The sequence below is a fragment of the Amblyomma maculatum genome, chromosome 11, assembly GCF_055883805.1.
Source record: "Amblyomma maculatum isolate TAMU_Amacu chromosome 11, ASM5588380v1, whole genome shotgun sequence".
In the NCBI taxonomy this organism is placed as follows: domain Eukaryota; kingdom Metazoa; phylum Arthropoda; class Arachnida; order Ixodida; family Ixodidae; genus Amblyomma; species Amblyomma maculatum.
This window is the reverse complement of record NC_139354.1, coordinates 87626602-87637878: the sequence shown is the minus strand read 5'-3', so window position 1 is coordinate 87637878 and position 11277 is coordinate 87626602. Positions and strand designations below refer to the sequence as shown.

At 42.8% G+C, this 11277-nt stretch overlaps 1 long non-coding RNA gene across 1 annotated transcript; it reads left to right on the top strand.

Annotated features, from left to right (window-relative positions):
• The first annotated feature begins 458 nt into the window (after positions 1 to 458).
• LOC146174328 (uncharacterized) lies at positions 459 to 10915 on the top strand. Its single transcript, XR_014702077.1, has 3 exons — positions 459 to 529; positions 4321 to 4389; positions 10778 to 10915. It is a non-coding gene; the product is annotated as an uncharacterized LOC146174328 (long non-coding RNA).
• The last annotated feature ends 362 nt before the right edge of the window (positions 10916 to 11277 follow it).

Here is an 11277-nt window from a genome sequence, read left to right as displayed (position 1 = left end):
GCTGCAGAAGCCTGTTTGAGCCAGAAATCCTGTACAGGGTGGTCGTGAACCCCATGTGTATTGGCCAGCTCCACAGCATCTTGGAGCTGGTAGATTGTCAAATTATTCATCAGAAAGCTTTTTATGTTATTCAGTAAGTCTGGCACACCAATTTCAGCGAGTTTAACATGCAGTACATTGGCAAAAGAAATTATTTTTCTGAGCCTTAATGGGCAGCTTGGTGGCATCACCTGTTGCCTTAGTGTTGATGCTAAGCTTTCACTATTCTCTTAAGTACCACAGTTTGCTATTGAAAATAATGTTCAAATTGCATTCTTCATTATACCATTAGTCTCTTACATTCCTCCGGGCCTCTAATTGATGAATGACTGCTGCTTGTTAAAAGCTAGGAATCAGTTCTAAATTGTTTGTGTTTAAGCAGTTAAACCTCATTTTTGAAAAAAAAAATTAGGGTGTTTCTTTTTTGTATAATAGAAGCCAGGAAAACGAAAGGGGGAGACAGCATCTTAGGCTGGAATTAGATCAAAAGGTAAGCAACTACATGTTTTTGGCTATGTTGAAGTAGTTAGAAAGCTTATCTATGCATAACTCATATTGAATAAAAAATTGTCATTGGCAATTTAAATACACTTTTGCAATATTATGATCCTCCACATAAATAAGAGTTAAAATTTTTCATATTGTGTCTACTGGAGAAAGGAATGGCTTGTTTGCAATTTTAATGGCTGGGAATGCAGCATCATATTATGCATGTAGTGAGCACACAGCCTCAGCTCTCTGTGTCAATTTCTACAAGTCATGTTACAGCTAATGATTACTTTTGTAAATGGGGAAGGATTTTCACGGTACAATTGAGTGTCACAATTAAAGGCCTGTGATCAATCATTACATGGCACTCTCTGGCACATCAAATGATTGGCATGGTGCATGTGCAGAACTAGACATATGATGAGGAACGTTTTTCAATGCCTGTCCCAGTCCTATCTGCCATCACTGCAAATTTGTGACTGCCTGCAACCCAGTATTGATTTCAAAGCTCTGGCTTGACTTAGAAAGGGGTCCATTCACAGCTGGTTCATTTATTGCTATGTCTTGAAGCCGGTTAACCATTGGATGGCCTGTCTAAGAGTGCATTGTCTTAGCTCAGCGAAACTAACAATAAACGAACACGCAGCGCAGTGCTAATACAGTGGAACCCCACTATAGTAAACTCGGATATAGTAAAATGAAACTGAAGTCCCAGTTCCTCTTCCATAAGTGACATCTTTTGCCTAAATGGTAAAAACATTTTTGGTAACAATCAGTTGTAAAGTGCACCTGGCCACGGGGATGTACTTCCCTTGAAATTACACCACTGCACACGCACTACTTAGAATCGAAGGGCAGATATAAAAAAAAAAACAAAAAACGCAAAACTGCTTTTTTAAAGGCTTTACCATCAGGCTCACCAACACTAAGGAGCTAACTTTACATAAGCCTTAGAACCGTGAAGGAAAGAATGCAGTGCATAGGATAAAAAAGTAAAGTTGGCTATGAATATGGAAGGAAGGTGGTGCAGTTCACTCAGAAGTAAAAGAGCGGAAAAGCGTAGCAAGAAGTAGGGAAAGAAAGAAATTTCCGAGCTGCAGGGCGAAACACAAGAGAGTGATGGCAAGAAATGTAGGCGCGGCATGTTCAGTTTTGCTGTGCTTGACTGTCACATACATTTCTCATCTATTGCCTTTTAAATGCACTAAACAGTGGAACGCAATGCCGTGTACATTCAAGGTTTTGGGTTTCACATGAAATCACTCAGTTGAACAATAATAGAGTAGAACGTTGAGCTAGTTGGTGTAACATCTTGGAAGGAGGCAGCAGAGCAGGGGAACAAAACCGAAGAAGCGCACACAGACACAAGGACAACGCTGCACTGACAACTATATTGATCTGAACCCGCGCATCTTTTCTCCCTTCACTTTACATCTGCAGCTAGCTTATTCCTTATCTTTAACATCCTGCCAACAAGCGTAATCTAATTCCTTTTTCAACAGTACCACTGAAGGCGTGGTAACACACTGGTCTTCCGAGCTCCTGATTGCACGTGCTTCGAAAATTTCCCTTGTTAACCTGTCCTTATTCCTTCTCAAAACCTTCACATTGTGAAGGTCAGCTGCACATTTTTGGTCTTTGCAAATACAAATAAAGCAGCCTCTGCAGTGCACTGCGAGGTTGGTGTCTGACGTCTCCGATATTGCTGCAGCGTGCTCTCTAATTTTCTCATTAATGAATCTTCCTGTTTGTCCAATGTACTGCTTGATGTAGGTTTTTTTTTGCGCGAACAAAAACAAAGACAAGAAAGGCGAGACGTTTGCGCTAAAAAAAACCCCTACATCAAGATGAACTACCAACTCGCCCAGCAGGAAGTTTTAATCAATGTAGTGCTTCCCACAATGTAAGGGAGTCTGGTAGACAATCCCCTGGATACAATCGGAGTACCTTGTCCGGTGCGCAGTTTGGCATCTAGACTTAAACTCCTGGTTATTCACTCTAGCAAACTTGCCTTTGGCTCTGTTTTATGTCGCAGGACACAATCCGGATGCCATGTCTGTGTCCAATCTTCATCAAATTATGGGTCAATCCATGAGTATATGGTACCTCTGACCACTTATTTCTTTGTTTAAAGAAATAATGTAAAGGGCATCCCCGGAAAGAGGAGCCGTCCAAGCTTACTTTGCGTGCGCCTTTACTGCTGATTCTGATCACATGTCGGTGGCAGCACTTTGCAAAGTGTGGAGGCCACGTGCTCCTGTGTTCTCTCTTATATTGCTTCTAGCTGTACTATGTCGCATACTTACATGCCAAAGTTATTGTCACAAGCGCAAGACTGCCTGTCTTGTTTGCGTGATAGAAAAAGTTATGCGTTCACATAACCTTTACTGTGTTGAAGAGCTGGAAAGGAGCAGACATTTTCTGCCAGCCAAATAGTCTGTCTCATCATCATTATCATCATCCTTTTCTATCCCTTAAAGGCCCGAAGTGGGGTATTACATTGGGAAGAGGGTGGGGGGATCGATAACATAGTATCAGCGGTCAGGAAATGAAAAACGAGAACAGGCACTACAATGCAGTAATACAACAGCAATACAAGAATACCATAAATTGTACCTGAGCACAATTCAAAAACTCCTAAAACAGACTATGGCAGTATAAGAGCAAAAACAAATGCAACTAAGACCACAATCACATAAACTCGAAAGAATAAAAATTGCACAAAAAGGAAACCATTGTAGTTGTTCGTTTAGATCGGCAGCAAGTATAGTCGTAAATTTAAATGTCATGCCTGGAGGCTATTGATTCGGATAATTTATTCCATGCTGCAATTGGTCTAGGAAAAAAGGACCTGTTGAAAGCATCAGTGTGACCATGAAGACGCTGAACGCTCATTGAATTATAATGGCAACGAGAAGTGCCTAGTGGCAACTCTAAGAGCAAATTTGGTCAATGAGGACAAAGTTGTGCAATTTTCCGTCGGAATTTCCGGTGGGTGAAGGTCAAGGGAGGCTTTGATACCAGTTATGTAATCCAAATAATGTGCGCTAAAATGTTGTTACCTGAGCACTGTTGCGATACAGTGCTTGTCGTTCAGACTTAGCACTGTATGCGACTACTTTTTTAGAGTACAAACATTTTCGTTGAATTGGGAACCAGAAATCTTGCATCTAGAAAGAAAAGTGCAAATTTTCTTGGGCTCACTCATTCAGAATGCACCTTGAATATTTTAATCTGAGTGCTTGCTTTGTCTGTTTCATCTGAGGCAGTTGAGACCATTGCGCATTATTTTGAGCAAGTGAGTCCATTTAACCGAGCAGCTGGCGGGTGGGTATGTAGGCACACCCTCTTCCTGTAGGTATTGCTTTATGTACACTGGGATATGGACACTGTCTCCTTGCATTCCAATCTTATAGTTGGTGCTGTGCAGTGGTAGCTCAATCGGCGTTGGTTGTACAATACATAGCTGCCTTTTGTGGTGCCACCTCAAGGACGATTTCTAAACTCTGCAAGTGATATCTTTCTGATTATGTCTGCAGACCTTGTGCAGGAGCAAATGAAAAAAAAAAGGTTATTTTCTAAGGCCCAGACAAAGGCAAATAAGTTTTACTCAGTAGCATTGTTGGTTGCTGCACGACATAGTGCAAATGATTTCTAGCTGAGTAGCATCTTTGTGTTGCTCTGTGCTGTCGGTAGCTAAATAAGTTTGGGAAATTTAAACTTCACCCATCTGAAGCTCCGATGTGCAGTGTTGCTCATGTTTTCTTTCTGCAATGTTCTGTTGTTTTATAGAGTTGCCAGAACTTGTTGACGTCTTCAATACTTCTGGGATGGCTGGTGCAGCAGCAGGAAATACTGGAGGTACTGCGTGTTTTGGCTCTCCTGTAAGTGTTGATCAACTTTTGCAATGAAAATTAAGTTAACCTGTAGCCCTTTATAAGAGGCACCTATTCTGCATTATTTTTTTATACCCGTTGCTAAGCATGATTCTCTCAGAAAGTACTGTGTGTCAAGTTGGGTAGTGTAAATGCCTCATTGGGGCACTGAAAATTGACCTGACAGAGCTGCACAGTCTAAGCAGTAAGAAATCTAATCGTCCCAGATACACCTTCAGTTTTACTATAACCAGAAGAGTTTAACATCAAGTCTAAACAATGTTTGTTGCGCTGTTGGGACCATGAAGGTGGCACATCTATTAGATCAAAGTAGGGAATTCGCTTGTAGGATGAAAGAGCACTGAACAAGTGTAGAGGGGGAGCCTCAGTTAGCAAGCCGAGCCAACATTTCGACAAGGGGACTTGTCTTCGTCTGGGCAGCACAATTACTGGTGGAGGTTTTAAATACGGTTTTGCTTCCGAAAAAGAAAAGCTAGGGAGGGGGGGGGGGGGGAGAAAGAAGCAGAGCGAGAAGTGAAAGAATGTTTCCTTGGGTATGAATTTCTATGAGCATGGAACCAGTGCTTTCATCATCACACGAAAAAAAAAAAAGAAACGCAGCAGCAGCAAGAAAATCAAGAAAAGCACCTAAAGCAGATTCGATGCTGACACGTGTTTCTTGAAAGGGGACAGATAGAACGAAAGGAAGATGGTTTACCCGGTATGAAGAAGTACTGAACAAGGGTAAAAGGGGTACGCCTCAGTTCACAGGTCGAGCCAACGTTTCGACAAGTGGACTTGTTTTCGTCTGGGCAAAGTGATTATCACTGGCAAGGGTTTAAATATGCTTTTGCTTCCGAAGAAGAAAAGTTTAGGAGGGGAAAGTGAGTGAGAAGAAAGTAGGTGAAGGAGTGTGGAGGGGAGGATGGGTGAGAAGGAAGTAGGTCATGCAGTGAAAAAATAAATAGTAAATCTTCAGTATGTATTTCTCAGCCTGGAACCAGGGATCTTGTGGTGGCCTGCAAAAGAAGTAAAAGCAGCATACCAGAAAAGACTACAATACCGGGTAGATGATTTGTCACCACTTAAGAGGGTTTGGTGCAGATACACCTTACAAAGGGACAGGCTTTGCAAAGTGCCCTGATAAGGAATATATCTAAGGGAGCCAATTCTTAAATCTTTCTGCAAAGCTGGTGGTGGTGGTGGTGGGGGGGGGGGAAGGGGGGGAGGTCAGTACAAAGTCACAGGATAATAACTGCACAGTGAACCACAAATGACATGCAAAAGAAAAAGTTTGAGGACAAACTCAAGCAACAAGTGATAAGGGGGAAATGTGTTTGGAGAAGCATGTACAGCTTATGCTATTGCAGAAGGGAATAGAGTGTACATGCGTTGTGAATAAACTGTACAATTAACGCTATGTGGGATTGTTTCCCCGAATAGTTATGTTGCATAGGAAATATACTTAAGGGATTCTCTTAAGTGGTGACTAATCATCTACCCGGTATTGTAGTTTTTCCTGGTATGCTGCTTTTACTTCTTTTGCTGGCCACAGGATCCCTGGTTCCAGGCTGAGAAATACATACTGAAGATGTTTTTTTTTTGTTCACTCCATGACTTACTTTCTTCTGATCTTCTCACCGATCCTCCCCTCCCCACTCCTTCACCTACTTTATTCTCACCCACTTTCCCCTCCACAGCTTTTCTTCTTTGGAAGCAAAAGCGTATTTAAACCCCTGCCACTGATGATCGCTTTGCCCAGACGAAGACAAGTCCACTTGTCGAAACGTTGGCTCGACCTGCAAACTGAGATGTACCCCTTTTACATTTTAGGAAACGTAGCGCAAAGAAGACAAGGACAAATGCAAACGCACCAACTCACCCAATTCAGCATTCTTGTACCCCTTTTACATTTGTTCAGTGCTCCTTCATACATTTAAAGGGACAAGCATTACAAAGGGACCTGATGAGCAATACAGCTAGCTGCATGGGAACAGCTATCAAGAGGTTTTGGAAAGGGGAGAAAAGGAGAAAAAAATTAAAATAACAACAAATCAGAGTATACTATACCTGCCAAGCATGGAATTATCTGAAACGATTCAAGGGGGAACCAAAGTAAGAAGTAATGAGAAACGAACATGTTTGAAAAAACACTTGGAGCTTTTGCTATTACAGGAGGGGGGCGGGGATACAGAGTATGTACATATGCTATGAATCAAGTGTACTATTTACACTTTATGGGATTGTTGTCATGGCTAGTTGTGGCAGAGAGGAAATATATTTAAGGAATACTAATGCTTCTTTCAAGATATTGTTGCAAGATAACGACAACGAAGTGTTTCCTTCACTTGCCTCTTGGAAGGGACAAGGAGATGACAACAAAGTGGGCCTGGTTCCATGTTGCTGCTAGCGGCTATGCTTGTAGAGGCTGTTGTAAATATATTGTAAATACATAGAGTTTCCACGTAACAATATTTGCTCCTGTTGGTTCCAATCTTCTAAATTTATGGATTAGATATGCCACCCTATATTTTGTGTCCCTTGAAGATTTAAAGCCCAACATGGAGAATAAATAAATAAATTTCAATAACCTTACGGCCCATCTGATTGAAATGCTGGGAAGCAGCTTTTGGGAGGTTTTTGCCTGTGTCTGCCCGATGTTCATTTACCCTTCTGTTCATTGATTGCCCAGTCTCTTTCGGACAAGTTTGGAGCCATAATTGAAAACCTGCTTGAAAAGCCATGAACTTTGCTGACTGCAAATATCGCTCTGTAGGATGAGCAAATGAATGCGCTTCCTCGACTGCGATGGGCAAGGCACTGATGCGTGGGGTGCAGCACAGATGTCCGCACAGCTTCTCCGCACCTCCAGTTCCCCCAATTTACTGCATGTAACACACTGCTCCCCTGCAAGTTCATCGTCGTCTGAGGAAGCCATCGCGCAGGGCAAGCCACGAAACTTTCGCTTACCAGTGACGACTTGAAATGTGCCCATGCCACAAAAGTGTAATGCGATGATCAATTACAGTACTGGTACCGGCAGCTGATCAGAGTTATCAAAGCTTATGCTACGCCGCACGTTCAGACTATAAGGATGGTCGACTCTGGCAAAAAAAAAGCAAGAAAAAAAACAGATCTGCCGCTCCAAGCGGCCTGGAGTAGAAGTTGCAGTGAAGGCATGTCGTGAATGTGGCAGTTAGTCTTACCGCCATATTCACGACTGCGCCTTCACTCTAACTTCTACTCCAGGCGGCCCCCGAGGCCCGTTTTTCGTTTCAGAAAACAACCTTCACTCGAATAACTCCCACAGAGGCAGAGAGCTCTAGTTTTCTCAAGAATCTCTAGTCCGCAGTGCCGCTGCCTTGGCGCCGCTCCTCGACCACTCCACTTGTAAACACTGAGGACATCACATCATTTGCTCGCTGTGTGGACTTTGTTCTACCGGTATACCAAACTTCACGAAAGTGGATATGACGAGGATGCACCAAACCTTTCTCTAAAGCACTGGCTGAAAGTGACAGCGACCCAGGACATCTGGCACGTTATCGTTTTACAGGTGTGGCCGTAGCCTCTTGCTGCCCGTGCCGAGCTTTTATAACTGTGATCAGCCGCCGGTACCAGTACTGTAATTGATTATCGCATTATGCGTCTGTGGTGTGGGTACATTTCAAGTCGTCGCCGATGAAGTGAACAACTTTTCGGAGCCTACTGAGTGCAGAGTTGAGGCGCGCATTTCACGGTTAATGGTGCGCTTGCTTGCAGGTGGACTCGAGCTGTGGGGGAGGCGCACTCCTTCCATAGCACGCCTTGTCTGATGAACGGCGGCAAACTTGTCGTGGGGGAACAGCATGTCACATGCAGTAAGCTGGGGTGCACCGAAGGCGCGGTGGGGCTGTGCGGACATCTGTGCTGCACCCCACGCATCAATGGCTTGCCTGTCACCGGAGGGTACGTAGTGCATCTTCGGACGCGCGGCACTGTCGAGGGAGTGCATTGGTGTGCTTGTCCTACGGAAGGATATTCGCTGCCAGCGAAGGCATTCTCTTCAAGCACATTTTCAGTTAGGGCTCCGAATGCAGTGTGTATTCGCTGAAACGCACTGTGAAGCAACATGCAGGTTTTCACCCTTTGCCCCCGAGCCCTCTGAAGGCCAAAGCCATGTTCATAGAAAGTGCCAGCTTTTACTTTTTTTTTCAAATGTATTTTGATGTCTGTCAAAGCATGGCAATAAAAAAAGGCAAAGCAGCAAAGGGCGAGAACATCTCACACCAAACAAATAAACTGAAGTATTCACACCGTTTCTCAAAGCATATGTCATGTACTGAGTCACCAGCAGCGACTGTTGCCAGGCGCAAAAGCATTTTTGGTCGTTTTTCACAGCCACCCTTTTCATCTAGCCCGCAAAACAAGTTCCACTATGCTCTTAACATCGAACTTGCTTGCGAAGGTTGTTGAAGACTCAACATGAAAAACTAAGCGTGCTACTTTAGCACACAGTTTTCGGGCCAAAAGTACGCCTTAATTTCATCCCCATATGCCATTTGCGCTGCTTCGAGTGGAGAGAGAACTTGTCAGAGGAAATGCCGAGTTGGATTCATGAATCCTAATTGGCTCTGAAGTGGAGGAATGGCTGTTTTCTCCACTCCAAGCACTGGTGGTAGAGCGTCGAGTCGAGGCACGTTTACAATATAGGCGCTAGTTTGCATTCATGTGAGAAAACCATTGAGAACTTACAGTACAAGAATCAAACTGAACTTGGTGGTCTATATTGCTGAGACTTTCAGTTTGCACATCCCATTCCTATTATACCTGCAATGCAGTTGGAGGTTTTCAGGCACCGTTAAAACATTCACAGCGCCAATTGGTTTCGTATTGAGTGGGAGCACCTATTTCATGGCAGTTGTATCAACACATGAAGCTCATGATAATTTTTGATGGCAATGTTTGTACCTCCAGCCGTCAGTCAGGATTTTAATTGAGATGTCCCAAGTTTGGTCAAAAGGTTTTCTGTGGGTAAAATTAATGGTAGAGCGCCTGTTTGGAGCAGCTTGGCTCCACAGAAAATTTCAACTGTACTAATATTTTGAGGTATGCAATTGTATGTTACCAAAGCTTTACTTGTTTCGTTTGCTGTTTCTTCCAAATTCGCTTGTATTATAGTTACAAATGCATGCATTCAAGATTAAGCGGAAAGGGAAGGGTTCGAAAACTTGGGTTTTGTATTTTCTACACCGCTAAAAGACAAACTGTTCATGCAGCGAAGTTCGTAATATAAGTGTTTTTTTTATATATATAAATGCTGCAGTGTAAAAACAAAATTTCGTTGTAAATTAGGATGGATTAAGGCGGACGTTAAGAAGCGGCAGATGTTTTTTTTTTTCTTGTTTTTTTGCCAGAGTCGACCGTCCTTGTCGTCTGAACGTGCGGAGTAGCATAAGCTATGGTGGATGCGAATGTTAAGAAGCGGCACATTTATATTTTTTTTGCGAGAGTTGTCCACTCTTGCATTTATAAATCAACGAAAGCATGCGGTCAGCTGTGATCATGACACCGGCTTTTAGAAGGGCGGTACTGGTATATCTAACCTGGCTAGATTCGGGCTGCATTTGAGAATTTTATTCCCTTATTTTGCGTTAATAGGGGCTGCCATATTTGTTACAGCTTACAGTATTTATTATTTTGTTACAGTATTTGATTGTTCTAAATGTCAAAAAGAGGGCTTTAATTTGTGTCTTGTTTCCTTCCTCTTCAGTTCATGCGATGTCAAAATTTCCCCACCTACCTTACTCTATGGTCCAGAGTTTTTTGCGTCACAAATTCAATAATGCAGCGAGTGCATTGAAGAAAGCAAGTAAAGAATCATAAACAGGAAGGGTCAGGGTTCGGGCTAGTGGGTAATCTACATGAGGTTCCATAGCGCACATTAAAGAAGGGACAGAACACGAGCGCTCGTGTTCGGTCCTTTCTTTGATGCACGATATGGAACTTCATGCATAAACGGGAAGTATGTTTCATTTCTCATTCTCTGATAAAAAAAAATATGCTTCCAAGATTCTAACCCGCACTCCTTTATTCTGAAAAATGGAACTATTATATTCATGTCAGGATAAGATAAAAAAACAGAATGCCCCATTGTGGTTTCCATTACAGTTTGGTGGCTCTGCTATAGTCTACATTTCAAATCCGGCGTTTCAGACATTGCGGTTTCCAACTCCAGCTCAGCTTTTTTACTTTTGTTTTGTCATCATTCATAACCATGTTGAGAAGGAACAAACCATCTGGTTTCTAAAGCTAGTTCTTGTAGCAGTATATGATTGTTAATTGGAATGTTAAAAAGTCTACTTTAATTTGTGTCTTGTTTTCTTCCTTTTCAGTCCACGTTGCGTCCAAAGTTTGGAACCTATCCAGATCTGCGGTCCGGACTTTCTACTTGCTTTCGTTTAGCACGAGATCAGTGTTTTGTTACTCTATATATTGGTGTATTGTAGCACTGCTTCTTGAAAATTAAACTCTGTAAATAGATATTGAGTGGCATAGGCGTATTTCCTTTCCATGGACTGTATTGTGATTTAATGTGTGATATGGTATGGCCGAAATTGTTTGCTGCGAGTACTCTGAAAGACCCCATAGTGGAGGGCTTTGGAAATTTCGACCACCTGGGGTTCTTTAATGTGCACTGACATTGCACAGCACTCAGGCGCCTTGCTTTCCACCTCCATCGAAAAGTTGCTGCTGCGGCCGGGATTCGATCCCACATCCTCGGGCACAGAAGTCTTGCACCCTAACCATAGCACCACCACGGTGGGTCATTGTACTCAAATGCTTCAAATAAAGATATAAAGGAAGTTGTGTCACATATATTCAGACTGGGTGG